We start from the raw sequence: 16766 nt of genomic DNA, 5'->3' as shown, positions 1-16766 counted from the left end.
CATAAGCCGGACAGAAGATGGTATATCCGACCGCAGGTGTATCCCCATGGTACGAATGTTTGTCCGCCTTCCAGCATATCTCCCCGAGGAGAGCGTGTTCACCCGCATGCTGACAACAGCACCAAACCCTCCGAAGTAACGCCGGAGGAGGTCTTCAGGAAACTCCAGGGACGCCCCATGGACACTGACATAAGTCAGGGTGCCACTACGATCCGAAATTGCCACAGAGCTGGCCCCACCCTGCAGCGGCAATGTGCGCCGCTCGTAACGACAGAGGAAGTCCCGGTACTCCTCCTCCCTCACGAACCTGATAACAACCCGGTGGGCAGTTACAAGCTCCACATGGTAGATTGCCTCCACCGGGATACGAAGCATGTCAGACATAACCACCTCGATGTCCTGATAACCAGCCCGACTAGTGAACTCTAGGCCCCACGGAGTTCACACGCACAACAAGGGGAAGATGGCCGCTCATGTCAAACTTGCCATGTCAACTCGCAGTCAGGCAGCAACAAACTGGGAGGGCAGAGACCCCACACCACCTGGCGACGAAAACGGCAAACAACCCCAACAACCAGGGCAACCCGTTCTCGCACTTGCTTATAGTCAATATTGGCTTATTTAATAAGTGCATATGTGACAACTAATTGATTGTAAATATTTTAGTTTACCTGGAAAAGCTTCATAGAAAGCACTGACCTCACCTAACCTTCTTAGTATGTTAAGATAAGCATCTTATTGCTTCTTAATTACAATTATTACTTAACCTATACCGTTGATAGGTTAAGTAATAATTGTAAATAAGAAGCAATAAGATGCTTATCTTAACATACTAAGAAGGTTAGTTGAGGTTGGTGTTTTCTATGAAGCTTTTCAAGGTAAACTAAAATACTCACAATCAATTAGTATGTCACATATGCACTGATTAAATAAGCCAATATTGACTGAAGCAAGTGCGAGAACGGGTTGACCAGGGAGGGTCGGCAAGACGTCCTCACTCCACGGCTGCCAGGGCGCCACTCCACTGCTCTAGTACACTTTTTTTTTGTAACACTGTTAATTAACTCAAATTAAGTTAACTAAGTTTTGTTATGAATGTTGAGTTGATAGTTTGAAGAGAAAGGATGTTAAACTGCTGAAATTTACCAAATGCTAACTTGCACAGAGTAGTTAAAAAATATATGATAAAAACTCAATAAAGTCGTCCTGGAACCCCAGGGTATCGTTAAGGACGATCCTATAGTTCCTCGAAGCTCATTAACTGTTGAGGAAATATTAACCTGCCACGCCAGAGGAAAGAGGCACTTATCTCATAAGTAAACACTTAAGCGATATAAGATCGAGAAGGTTTAAAGCTGTATGCAAACTTCTGAAGTGTCAACATGTGTGTGTGTGTGTGTGTGTGTGTGTGTGTGTGTGTGTGTTTGATAACTATTTTGTCAGAAAACGTTTTACTTCAGAAATTATCTTAAAAATATTCAGGAAAGTTTGTTCTAAACTATTCAGTCTAAAATGAAGGATTTATGAACTGCACTCTGTCTCTGAACGAAACATTTAAAACCCATTTCGACCCAAGATTAGTGTTTCGAATTATTTCTTCACTAAACGAAACTTTTATTCATATTTAAGAACACGAGTTGTTTATATCAGTCATTTTACGAGAATGTGCGATTAATTTATTAGAACACACTTCACCTAATTAACTAATTCGTATTTCAGTATATTAATAGCACCTAGTATTGTAACTACTAGTTATCTGGTATTGTATAGCTACTAGCCACCTAGTATTGTATAAATACTAGTCCCCTATTACAAATAATGTTTTTCATCCTAGTTATTTATATCAACTAGTCTTCTATTATGGTATAACTACTAGCTGCCTGGCACAGTACCCCTACTAGTCTTTCCAACACTAAATACCAAATAGCAACCTAGTGTCGTAAAACTAGCAGTAGCGTACAATAGCCCTAAATATTGTACAGCTAGAAGTATTTTGAGTTTGAAATCGCATGATACATGTAATTAAACTTTAAAGCTATTATATCAGTAATAACGTAATGATATAATACTCCCTCCTTAATGACCGTTTATTGCTAAGCTCGCTGTACGGACACGGACACTGTACGTGTGTCACTGTGTTCACATTCACTGTACGTTTCTGTGTTACCTTAACGAAATATCACTATTAAAACAAAGATCTTTATATAGAAGAAATAGCATGTAATGATAGCCTTTTTTCAGTACGAAGAGCGAAAAAGGAATACCCACTTAAACAATCTAATTGTACACACACATGACTAACTATTCGAACTTACCTATAAATGAAAAACTCTTCGAAATGAAAGACACATTTAGTACTGTTCGAAATATGCCACATATGAAGAACTGGTCGAATTATGCTAAACTGTATTAATAGATGAAATATATATGATAGGAATGTAAGTTGAACTGTATAAAAACTATTTTATCTAGGGATTTTACTAACGACTGATCCGACAGCAATATAGATAATGCATTAAATGATAAATACACACACACAAACCATTAGTTTACCAGAGTTTAATATAAGAGAAGCAATGTTATCAGACGTTTTGGGACCAGTTTAGATCCTAAGTGCTTGAGACAATAGCCACTGATGACGTCTCCAAGCTGGCATACATTAAACAGGTATTGAGTGGACCGGTCAGTCAACAAAATATATTTACATGAGCTCGCAACTAAGGATGATTATTGCTTACAACCAAATGCTTTGCCGAAAGAATATAATGATGTAAAATCTTATACACCAAATTCATTCAATTCAATTTTAAACTTGTTCACCTAAATCATGATGTGGTAGATCTGCAACAGTTTAGAATAGAGTTGAGTAGGTGTTTAAATACTCATCTTAGAACACAGACCCATCCGAGTACTTTACTAAATGAGTAATACAAAAGGAAATTACATCGTCTAGAACCGGAGAAGCACATCACATAAAAATGTCGGTAAGTCAAGGACTACATAACATGGTCCAAAATTTATATATTAATCATTTAACGAAATAAACAAAAATAAAACAATCTTCACACTGAGTGGCACAGGGAACATAATTAACCCATGTAAGTATAATAATTTTTTTTTCCTGAAAATGCATATCTCTCTGTCTCTCTCATATTTGAGCTAAAACTCAATTCATCCGGTGTTATTTTTCACCTACAGAACACCAAAGCAATCTAAATGTCACAACCTATTGGCAAAGTATATTTAACACATGCTGTCACAAATATTTTGTAATAAAACGTTGTGGAAAGGTAATTAAATTTCATATATCTCGAACTGATGAACAGAGAACAAGAAAAAATAGTGCAATCTGACTTTTTAGCTGCCGGAAACACCATGGAGGTAAAACAAATTTTATTGTTACACAAATAATAAATATATTCATTGTTATTCAGAGAGACAGAGAATAAGGAGAGAGAGAGAGAGAGAGAGAGAGAGAGAGAGAGAGAGAGAGAGAGAGAGGGAGAGAGAGAGAGTGAGAGAGAGAGAGAGAGAGAGAGAGAGAGAGAGAGAGAGAGAGAGAGAGAGAGAGAGAGAGAGAGAGAGAGAGAGAGAGAGAGAGAGAGAGAGAGAGAGAGAGAGAGAGAGAGAGAGAGAGAGAGAGAGAGAGAGAGAGAGAGAGGGGGGGGGGGGGGGAGTAGGAGAGTGAATGAAACATAACAATTGGTGTTTGTGCATTGGTGACTTTTTTTTTATTTTTCGTTCGATTTAACAGTGAACAATTGCCGGGGCGAGAGTTGACCTCTGGCGATCGTCATGGATGTGTTGACCAGACCGCACACTAGAAGGTTAAGGGACGATGACGTTTCGGTCCGTCCTGGACCATTCTGAAGTCGATTGTGACGAGGAAGATTGATGATTGATGAAGATTAAGCCACCCAAGAGGTGGCACGGGCATGAATAGCCCGTAAGTGGTACAATTTTTTTTCTCAGTATTCTGAGTTTGCATTTAACCATCAAGCTGTTATCGCGGGGGAGGATACTGCTTCACAGTCTTTATGAGGGTGTCCAGCTGCTGGACACCTTTGTTGACCAGGAGAGTGGCTGTGTTGATGGCTTCAGGGTGGCCACTGCATGATTCAGGAACTCTTAAAGCTCTTCTAAGGTCATTGGTTGCTTCACATTCCAGAAGATAGTGAAGTAATGGCTTTTCTGTGACAGTTTGGCAGAAGATGCACTCTCTCTGTCGGGGTTCACCAATCTCCCAGTTGCATCTGTAACCTAGACGTAGTCTATATAACCTAACTGCTATTTCCCTGTGGATTCCTTTTGTTATATTTAACCTTTCTAATTTGGTGTCCTGAAGATACCATGTTGCAGATGGCGAACCTTCAGCTATTCTCTGGTGTAGGTCGGCTTTGTTGAGATGTGAGAGTTTTTTGGTGATGATGTTTTTTAGGTTCTCTAGGCTGGGTTGAATTGTTTTATGTATCACTGGATGACGAGTTGCCAATTTAGCAATTTCATCAGCTTTTTCATTTAATGGGATTCCAATATGGGATGGGATCCAGTTTAAAGTTATGTTGAGTCCTTTGCCTTTAGCGACTGCTCCAAGATACAAAATGGTGGTAATTATTTCCACATTATCTTTCCACTGTTTTTGTCCTAGTATTTGAAGTGCAGCTTTTGAGTCTGTGTGTATGATTGCATTTTGAGTGTTTTGTGCAATCACATAGGCGAATGCCTGTTGTATGGCAAACAGCTCAGTTTGGGGTGATGATACTAGTCCTCCCAGTCTCCAATATGCCTGTCCGCTGGCCGTGCAAAGAGCAGCGCCAGCACTCTCATATTCTGTGTCCACCGATCCGTCTGTGAAGATGTGGGTGGCTCCTGCTACTGCTATGCTATACATTTGCTCTTCTATTATGCGCCTTAGGATTGTCGGATCATAGGCAGCCTTTTTCATTGGGAGACTTTCTATTACTATTTTGAAAGTAGGCTCTTCCCACGGCGCGGAAGGAGTGTAATTTGGGTGTGGATGATCACCCTCTCTATCAAGAATCATGTTTTTTAAATGTAGTCTGTTTACGACTTTTCCTGCTCTTGCAGCCCAAGAGTTTCCATTGTTTTGGCCTAGTCCAACCACCAAGGCCTGCCGTACTGGGATTGGATCAGAAGAAATAATTATCTTACTGACAATTGTAGCTGTCCTTTGTGATATTCTTTCTTGTAGAGAGGGGAAACCCGTCTCCAGTCTAAGAGTTTCAAGCCTGGTCCTCATGGGGGCTCCCAGTGCGGCTCTCATAGCATTGTTTTGGGCAACTTCCAAGGGCCCCCAATGCACACTCACGTACTTCAGGGCACCACTACGGTCCGTAATGGTCACAGAGCAGGCACCATCTGGCAGCGACAAGGAACGCCCCTCGTATCGTCATTTTAACGATACGAGGGGAACGTTATTCCCATTAACTTGACAATTACTCGGTGAGCAGTTACCAGTGCAACACCATAGACATCATCTACCGGGACACAGAGCATGACACACTTTACTGCAGGGTAACCAGCATGGCCTGTAAACTCCAGGCCCATGGAGTTCTCTCTCACAACAGGGGTAAGAAAGGCTCCCATCGCAAGCGTACCACGTCAACACCAGGAAAGCAACAACTGTATGGACGGCAGGGATGTGTACACCCCCTGCCGACCAATTCAGCAAACAACCACCAACTACTGGAGAAGTCAGGCAACACGTCCACACCCCCGGTAGCTAGGGCACAACTCTCCGCTATTAGTCACATAAAAGAAAAAAAGGAGTGACATATTAAAATAAAACTGCTTACGTGCTTGGTGGTGTGAACAGGTAGGTGTAGGTAAAACGTGCTAGTAAAACAAGAAGCATGAATAATTAAACTCTCTACCTAATACTAATAACCACAAATAACAAATTCTGTCAATTTGGCTTAACACTAAACAATGACAAAATGAATATATAACATTTACATAATTTTACTAAAAGGGTGACTCAAAACTATTTACACTGTGCTGTTCTTCCTCCATCACACGTCGTAGATAAAATCACATCGAGTGATGGAAGACGTATGTACCAGTACCAGTTGCTGAACCAGAAGTTGTCTGAGTGATAGGTCGCCGGCTGTCGTCGAAAAGAAGTTCCTGTAAAATAGTTTAATAGTGGATACATGTGTTGTGTTAGTTGACTCTTCAGAGGTTGCATAGAGTTTCACCTTTCTTTTTATTATGTTTTCAACAAAACCATTAGAGAAGCTGTTGTTGACTAGGACCTGCCTTACCCTGCAGAGTTCTTCATCGACTTGCTTCATCCTGAGCTGTGGCTGAGAGCATGGTCGACGTAAGCGTTGACAACACTTCTCTTGTACCTGTCTGGGCAGTCACTAATGGCACTGAGACACATTCTTGCTTCAGGATGGAAGCAAGTCGATCTACCATCCCCTCTTCCTTCCCACCATGCCCCACTCCCATGTCCCTTTGTCCCTCCCACCATTCTATATTTCCCCATCACCTCGTCCCCACCATCCCAAACTCTCCCGTACCCCTTATCCTTCTCCACTATTACCCCCTTCCTTGTCTGCTCGTCCACCCTACTATCTCTCACTTCTGTCCCCTTGTCATCCCTACCATTCCCCACTCCGCACTCCCTCGTCCGATGACTTCCCAAATGGTCTGATGTTGCCATCAGAAAATGGGGAACATCAAGTGATCTGATGTTCCCATCACTGAAATATAAGAAAAACAGTTAAAAAAATGAAATGAAAATATGAACAAATAAAAAAAATAAACTATACTCATGAAATGAACGGAATGGCAAACAACACAGCTCAATTCCAATGCAATTCACACAAAATAATTAAATCAAAATTAAAATAAATCAAAATCTATGAAAATAAAATTTATCAATGCATTCAGAAACATTGAAATGGAATTGTTACATATTTAGTATAGCATGTGTGTTGCTCTTACATGCAACAGATGGCACTGTTTTTCAAGAAAAAGCATAGTTTTACCAGTCACAGGTGTGGCATCTATACTTATACTTACAAAATAAACGGTATGATAAACAACACAGCTCAATTCCAATACACGTAACACAAATTCAATTTAAAATATATGGAAATGTTCTTTTGTTCAAAATCGCTAATCTCCGAAAGTTCTTCACCGATTGCCTTGAAATTTTCACACAACGTTCCAATCGCATCCGAGCAGGTTTATATATGCATACTATATAGCTGTTACGTCTGTGACGGGAAAAATCATGTTTTTTTTTTTAACTGTGTTTTTCAAGTGAGGGAAATCTTTGAAACCTCTTTACTGATTGCTATGAAATTTTCACACAACGTTGCATTCGAATAGGCGAGTGTTTTTATATATACCTACTATATACATGCCTCACCTGTGAAATGAAAAAAACATGCTTTCTTGAAAAACAGCGTTATCTGTAGGACGTAATTGCAACTCACGTTGTAATCTCCGAAAGTTCCTCACTGATTCCTTTAAAATTTTGACACAACGTTCCAATCATATAAGTGCATGATTTTATATACCTACTATTTAGATAAAACACCTGTGATCGACAATTTTTTATTTTCTTTGAAAAACAGCGCCATCTGTTGCACGTACGAACAACACACACTATACAAAATATGTTACAATTTCATTTCAGTGTTTCCAATTGCATTGATAAATTGAATTTTCAAAGATTTTTATTTATTCGAATTTTGATTTAATTATTTTGTGTGCCAGTGCGTTGGAAATGAGTTGTGTCGTTTACCATACCATATATTTCATGGTAATAGTTTATAATAGTTTATTTGTTTTGTTTTTTTATTCTTTTTCATTTCGGTTTTTTAACTGTTCTGCTTATTGTTCAGTGCAACTGGTGGTCAAACTGAGCTGCGTCGATTGATCTGCGTTTGAATATAAATATTTCGTTAGTATTTTTTATTTTTGTTTTTAAAATAAGAAAATGGACAACACGTTTATTTCACAGCTGGAAATGTGCAACAAACAGCAATGAATCCACCAGCTACAACGTTAGCTGCTTTCTTTACGTTATGTCAAAATGAAGTGTTTGCAAAAACACTGCTGAATTCGGATGTGCTTACGTATTACACATGGAATGTCAGTAGAAAATCATTTGAACAATGCAAACGAGGAGAGCGAGTCGATGGACAACCTGACATATTCAAACAAACTATGATAGGAAGATTGTACACTGTGCATCCCAATCAGGTAGAATGCTTCTTTCTTCGCATGCTGTTGGTAAATGTGCCCGGTCCAACGTCTTTCCAGGAATTGAGATTTGTCAACGGCGTTACACACGCCACTTCCTATGAAGCATGTCAAGCTCTAAATTTTTTGGAGAACGACCGACACTGGGATGTATGCATTAATATGCGTCCAACACGTCACATACAAATCAAATTTGTGCATTGTTTGCAATCATATTGACCACCTGCTCTCCTTCATCTCCACCAGTGTAATGGGAGAAATATAAATCACACATGGCTGTAGATATTATCCGTCGAATACGCAAGGAAAATTCAAATATGAACATGGTTTCACAGCAAAATCTACAACGAAGCGTTGATAATGATTGAAGATTTGTGCTTAGAAATTTAGAACAAAGTTCTCTATCAATTGGAAATGCCATCACCGAATCGATCTGCTGCTGCTTCGTTCGATGCAGAATTGCCTCGTGAACAAAATTACAACATGGGTGATCTGTTGTTGTATGTGCAATCAAATATTCCTAAGCTAACACTTGAGCGAAAAGGCATTTACTATCAAATAATTAAAACTGTCAATAACGGGCTTGAAGAAATCTTCTTAGATGCGCCAGGAGGAACTGGTAAAACCATCCTAATTAGATTGATTCTGGCAGCATTTCGATCAGAAAATGGCATAACCTTAACTCTTGCATAGTCTGGAATAGCTGCGACATTGCTACCAGATAGAAGAACTGCTACTTCAACTTTGAGTGGCGCCCTAGCTTCGGTAGGGGGCAGACATGTTGCCTCGTCGCTCCGGCAGTTGGTGATTGTTTGCCAGTTTGGTCGGTTGGGGGCGGATGTGTCTCTACCCGCCTGTGCTGACGTAGAGTCACAATGGGGGTCCCTCTACCCCCTGTCGTCCGGGCTCAGTCTGTGGGCCTCGAATCTTCTGTGCGGGCTGGTTACCCGGAGATTGCGCTAGCATGTGATTTGCTTTCTGTCCCTGTGATAGCCATTTATGGGGTCGAGTTGGTGACGGCCCGTCTGGCGATAGTGAAGTTCACGGAGGAGTTGGCGTATCGCGACTTTCTCTATTGATACAAGGGGCGGACATTACCCCTGCAGGATGGTGCGGGCACTGTGACCCTCTCAGATCAGAGTGGTGCCCTCACTTACCTCAGTGTGCATGGGGCTCCCTTGGAGTTTCCAGAGGGTCTGCTACGGCGGTGCTTCGGCCGGTTTGGCACAGTGGTTAGTGTGCGGGTGAACGTGGTGACTTCCAGTCCACTTAAGAGTGTGAGGACTTACATTCGCACCCTGGGCATGAGACTCCGGGCAGATATTCCGTCCTCTGTGCGCCTTATGGGTTACAACGTTCGGGTGTTTTACGCCCACCAACCTCGGACGTGTTATCGTTGGGGTTTTTAGGGCCATCAGGCTGGTGACTGTTCTGCGCCTGCCGTTGCGCTAGTGAATCTATTCAGTGAGGAGAATTTTCCGCCGCTTCCTGTGGGGGAAGATTCGGTGGATGTGGACGTCTCTTCGTTCCGTGGATGTGCCCCCTGTGTCGGCTATTGCCCAGCCTGTTGCGCCCCATTTTGTTGTTGCCTCACCTCCGGAGGTTGTGTCCTCGCCTGGTGATCGTTCTGCTCCAGCTGGTGTCCCTGGGCTTCTTCCGACTGCCGTCTGCTCGGACCCCCCATCTTCCAGTTCTTCCTCTGCTACGTCTGTTCCGGTCCCTGCACCCCTCACCGTCTATTCCGGCTGTGCTGGGTGCTGGGGTGGATGCAGCGCTTCCTCCTGTGCCTGGCCTGGTGCCTCCATATGGTCGAGGATGCTGCCGTACTGCGACGTGCATCGGTTCGCCCAGCTTGTGTTGCGCGTATCGCTGAGTCAGCCTCCGTGTCTGATGATGTGCGGCCAGAGCCTAAGCGTTCCCAGCGTTCTTCTTATGAATGGGCTGACGTTGGCGACCGAAGATTGTGGTCTTTCCGATAACAGCGGGGGGGGGGGGGGGGGGCTCCGGTTGTGGTGCATACTACGGTGGTGGCGGAGATGCACTTGCCTGAGGATGCCGGTGCCGGTGTTTCGGCCTCCACTTCTGGTATGGTGTCCGCGGATCCTGCTTCAGGTGCGTTGACTGCGTCGGATGGCTCCGGTTCTTCGTGGGGATGGTTCCCCCTACTGAGGTTCGTGGTGAGCGGGGTGGACTGATGGTGGTGTTGAGAAAAGATAGTCGCTCTGGGGGTTCTGTGGCACCTTCCTCGTTCCCCGTTTCCTCGGCAGCCGGCTTGTCGCCTCTTCCGTCTCCAACCGTTTCTTCCGTGTCCCCTGCGGTCTCAGTGGAGGTGCTACCGTCTCGTCAACCGTCCCCTGCTACTGTGCGTACGATGGCGAGGCAGTTTCGACAACCCTCGTCCGCATCTTCGGTGTCGTCTGCTTCCTCGCAGGGCGTGGTTGGCGCTCCCCGGCCTCGCTATGCGACTTGCGTCAGTGACCTTAAGCGTTGGCCGTTGCCGCCTGATCTGGATGTCCTAGAGTTTATGATACCCACTCGGACGAGGGGGATCCGTAACCCTTCAGACTTTGAGGATTTGACTTGGGAGGCTTATAAGAAGAAGTATCCTTACGATTTTTTTCCTGAAAAGTACGCTTCTGCCTCTTGAGGACTGTGTTCCTCGCATATGATTTCTTTATATTTTGTGTATTCTTTTGTGTGCGTGGCTGTGGGGTGCGGGTAGGGTGTGTGTGTGTGTTGGTGGGGTGGGTTATGCTTCCCGGTTCCTGCGTGCTCCGGTTTGTGCTGTGGGTTTCTTTGTATGGCTTGTTTGTGGGTGTGCGGTTCCTGTGCGTTTGTGTGTTCGGTTGCGGATGTCGTGTGCGCTTGTTTATGTCATACTGCGTGCCCTTCCGGCTGTTGGCATGTTCCGGCCAAGGTTTATGCTCTTTGTTATGTTTTACCATTATGTTTTGCCTCCAGTTTGTTATGGGAGGTCTGTTTCTTTTATTGTTTTTATCTCTATTATGGTTATCTTGAGGTTATCTTGAGATGATTTCGGGGCTTTTTAGTGTCCCCGCGGTCCGGTCCTCGACCAGGCCTCCACCCCCAGGAAGCAGCCCGTGACAGCTGACTAACTCCCAGGTACCTATTTACTGCTAGGTAACAGGGGTGCGTTCTGGCTACTAGGTACGACATATATATATATATATATATATATATATATATATATATATATATATATATATATATATATATATATATATATATATATATATATATATATATATGTATATATATGCGAACAAGCCTGACTGGTCCCCAGGACAATATGCAACTGAAAACTCACACCCCAGAAGTGACTCGAACCCATACTCCCAGAAGCAACGCAACTGGTATGTACAAGACGCCTTAATCCTCACGTGTTGTTCCTCACGTGTGCCCCAAAGAATGAGGTGATTTGGTAAAATGCTATGCCCAAGATTACTATCCGAGTGCCGGCGGTGGGGTGGTTCAAATAGCCTCGGCTATCACCTCATTATGTCCGGTCGTGATGGTCAAGTGGATTAAGGTGTCTTGTACATACCAGTTGCGTTGCTTCTGGGAGTATGGGTTCGAGTCACTTCTGGGGTGTGAGTTTTCAGTTGCATATTGTCCTGGGGACCAGTCAGGCTTGTTCGCATTTGTGTTCCTCACGTGTGCCCCAAAGAATGAGGTGATTTGGTAAAATGCTATGCCCAAGATTACTATCCGAGTGCCGGCGGTGGGGTGGTTCAAATAGCCTCGGCTATCACCTCATTATGTCCGGTCGTGATGGTCAAGTGGATTAAGGCGTCTTGTACATACCAGTTGCGTTGCTTCTGGGAGTATGGGTTCGAGTCACTTCTGGGGTGTGAGTTTTCAGATGTATATATATATATATATATATATATATATATATATATATATATATATATATATATATATATATATATATATATATTTATATATATATATTTATTTATATATATATACATACATATATATATATATATGTATGTATATATATATAAATAAATATATATTCACAGTGAACATATAAAAGAGGAAAGAATAATGAAAGAAATAATCCGTAAAGGAGTAAAAAGCACTACTCCTAACCAAAACATAAACCTGATAATATTCTACAAAACCAAGAAGACTTCCGAACTCCTTATCAAAAACAGCCCGAAGCCGACGGAGAACCCTCTACAGCAGTCAAGCGTTGTATACATATACACTTGCCCCCACGAAGGATGTAACCTTCAATGTAAGTACATAGGTATGACGTCGACCAAGCTGACGAGGCGTTTGACATGCCATCTTCAATCTGGTGCCCCTAGGAATCACATGAGACAAGCCCATGACATTACTCTAACAAGAGAAATGTTGAATAAGAATACTTGCATAATAGACAAAACCCAAGATTCAAGAAGATTACAAATTCTTGAGGCAATTCACATAAGAATAGAGCGACCTACCATGAACACCCAAATCACGGAACTATTTACTCTACCCACCATGAGAGTAAGGACAAGACAAGAACATATCGATGCCAACACAGAAGACAATGTCCAACATAACAGGCCAATTACACTGGATTAATCTTTGTGTTTAGATAGGAGATGCCTCGTATGGGCCAATAAGCCTTCTGCAGCCCCTATGTTTATCCCTTATGTATCCCCCCATGTTTTTCACCTGCATTGTATTATCACCTGACCTAATGCGGGTATAAAATCAACTAGTATTGTAAGATCTGTTCACTTGAGAATGAACCATGGAGGTTCGAAACGTCGTGCAAATTATACAAATAAGTGTAATACACTCTATAGTAAATCACTTCTTTTCTTCACCTTAAAAGTACGAAAATGAGTTTTGGAGAACTCCTATTCCAATTAAGCCCTGATGCTAAGAAAATAGTTAGAGGGATAGAAGCCCTAAACCAGAAAATAATAAATACAGAATATGCGGTCATATTCAATGAAACATATATATATTTATATATATATTTATATATATATATATATATATATATATATATATATATATATATATATATATATATATATATATATGTATGTATATATATATAAATAAATATATATATATAAATATATATATATATATATATATATATACATATATATATATATACATATATATATATATATATATATATATATATATATATATATATATATATATATATACATATGTCGTACCTAGTAGCCAGAACGCACCCCTGTTACCTAGCAGTAAATAGGTACCTGGGAGTTAGTCAGCTGTCACGGGCTGCTTCTTATATATATATATATATATATATATATATATATATATATATATATATATATATATATATTATATATATATATATATATATATATATATATATATATATATATATATATATATATATATATATGTCGTACCTAGTAGCCAGAACGCACTTCTCAGCCTACTATGCAAGGCCAAATTTGCCTAATAAGCCAAGTTTTCATGAATTAATTGTTTTTCGACTACCTAACCTACCTAACCTAACCTAACCTAACTTTTTCGGCTACCTAACCTAACCTAACCTATAAAGATAGGTTAGGTTAGGTTAGGTAGGGTTGGTTAGGTTCGGTCATATATCTACGTTAATTTTAATTCCAATAAAAAGAAATTGTCCTCATACATAATAAAATGGGTAGCTTTATCATTTCATAAGAAAAAAATTAGAGAAAATATATTAATTCATGAAAACTTGGCTTATTAGGCAAATCGGGCCTTGCATAGTAGGCTGAGAAGTGCGTTCTGGCTACTAGGTACGACATATATATATATATTATATATATATATATATATATATATATATATATATATATATATATATAGATATATATATATATATATATATATATATATATATATATATATATATATATATATGTCGTACCTAGTAGCCAGAACGCACTTCTCAGCCTACTATGCAAGGCCCGATTTGCCTAATAAGCCAAGTTTTCATGAATTAATATATTTTCTCTAATTTTTTTCTTATGAAATGATAAAGCTACCCATTTCATTATGTATGAGGTTATTTTTTTTTTATTGGAGTTAAAATTAACGTAGATATATGACCGAACCTAACCAGCCCTACCTAACCTAACCTAACCTATTTTTATAGGTTAGGTTCGGTTAGGCAGCCGAAAAAGTTAGGTTAGGTTAGGTTAGGTAGGTTAGGTAGTCGAAAAACAATTAATTCATGAAAACTTGGCTTATTAGGCAAATCGGGCCTTGCATAGTAGGCTGAGAAGTGCGTTCTGGCTACTAGGTACGACATATATATATATATATGTCGTACCTAGTAGCCAGAACGCACCCCTGTTACCTAGCAGTAAATAGGTATATATATATATATATATATATATATATATATATATATATATATATATATATATATATATATATATATATATATATATATATATATATATATATATATATATAAATATTATGTCATGGTACACAATGTTATAACCCCAGGTAGCCTGAGAAACGAGTCTACTCCCTTATGAGAGTTATTCACCAAACCAGACCCAACTGAGAGGTTCATAGGAAATATAGACATGTGTATATATCTTAAACACTTGGGAAATTTTGGCGAATAGTTTAAAGGCATGGGCAGAGGATAAATATCTAAATAAATGACTTGATATGAGATGTGTGATTTTGTGACAAGGTGTGAGGCTGGTGGCAGGGGTCTTGACCTCACTCGAGCAGCAGATGTCGTGAGAGAAGGCTGCATTATCTTTAGCCTTCTGGCAGTGAGGGAAGAATCTCTAGTTTCGGGCTCCGTCAAGAGGAGGGGACCAGTCAGGCGTTCATGTATGAAGCCTGGGAACGACTTAGTGCTCGAGTCAGGAATAAGAGAGTCCTAGTGAAGCAGTTTTATAGCGATTTATGGGCGACGGAGATCGCCAATGTCGAAATCTGGGACCTGAACGCACCCCGCGCCAGATAAAATTCTGTGGTTAGACTATTTGACCAGTTGTTTGAAATTGCCTGTAGTTGATCGTGTGCCCAGCGATCGTGGCAAGTATTTATGGGTAGAATAGGCTTATTTTATTAAGGCAGGAAGCTTAAATAAGAGAGTAAAGATGAAGGAACTAGGTAGAGGAGGCGGCGACACATCCATCCTCTCTAAGCGCCCTTGGGTGACTGAGGCAGCCTCGCGAGGCGGCGGAGGGCCGCCCAGGGAGGTGAAGCATGGATCCGTCTGAATGGGGGAGTCCCCCCTCACGATGTGTGAGAGTTTAAAGAGGTGTCGAGTGAAGATACTTATGTTATGTGAATATATTCATTGTTGTTTTTTGTTCATTACACGTGTATAGTTAACAGGTGCTTGCCCTGGTCTTTGTGAGGCTTCCCATAAATCAGAGAAGAGAGAGAGAGAGAGAAAGGGTCACAGCTGTGGCGAGGGTGGTAAGGAATACTTATTATGAAATGGGGGATTGAGGAGATCATTCCAAACAAGGAGAGAGTGGGGAGTCCCGGTGGCTGAAGTAGGATGTGTGTACAGGACAATGAGGGCAGTGTTGGAGCCGCACCCCCTAGACATGTGATGCGGAACCCTCTTTCCAAGATCGAGAGGCATACAGGGTGATCTCCTGAGAAAACTACAAGCACTCTATAGAGTTCATTGTTGGTCGACCGGCGGTAACTGGAGTGTGGCTTCCGAGGTCGGTTGTCTGTTCCGACAGAGAGTGGTTGGGGGGCGTTGTCTACCTGTATGCGAGGAACAGGGAACAATCTGGTGCAGTAACCAAATCTCCTTGGAGGATTAAGCTCCATAAGCCCCAACCCCCTCAGGGCCGGACAACACACACACACACACATACACAGAGCCTAGTAGGCTCAGAAATCTATACATCGGTTGATTGAGGGTTGAGAGGCGGGACCAAAGAGCCAGAGCTGAACCCCCGCAAGCGAAACTAGGTGAGTACAACTTGGTGAGTACACACACACAATTGACCTGGAAGAGATAATTGGAAGATTTGAGAAATGGGAGCGAAAACAAGTTAGGTTGGGAGAAGACATAACAAGAAACCCCGCCAAGCCAAAGACTGCGGTTATTAATGGCTATGTCTGAAGATGTTTGAAGCCACAGACGGTAAACGAGATGATCTTATCTCTGAAAATAAGAACACACACAGGCTCAAGAAACTAAGCAAGAACAAAGTGTTGTAATCCACGAGTTAGTAGGGATTATTAGCTAGAGGATCATTACTACAACACTTAACGAATGATGATTGGAAGTACATGTTAAGTAGACAGACTATGGATCACATATCTAAGAAAGGTCAAAGGGATTAAGACCACAGCTGTTAGCCAAACTAATAATTCCTGGAAAGAGGACTCAGGCTTCTAGGAACAAGGTTACCGCTTCTAGGGATAAGGTTAATCGGATTATACCTTCCTTGAGAGGCGAGGTGAAATGGTTGAGGCCATGGCTGGCTGAAGACAGTCTGGTTGTGGGAGTGGAACTGGCA

Source organism: Procambarus clarkii, chromosome 14 (genome assembly GCF_040958095.1).
Source record: "Procambarus clarkii isolate CNS0578487 chromosome 14, FALCON_Pclarkii_2.0, whole genome shotgun sequence".
Taxonomy (NCBI): domain Eukaryota; kingdom Metazoa; phylum Arthropoda; class Malacostraca; order Decapoda; family Cambaridae; genus Procambarus; species Procambarus clarkii.
The sequence above is the reverse complement of the archived record's forward strand: the minus strand, read 5'-3'. Positions refer to the sequence as shown.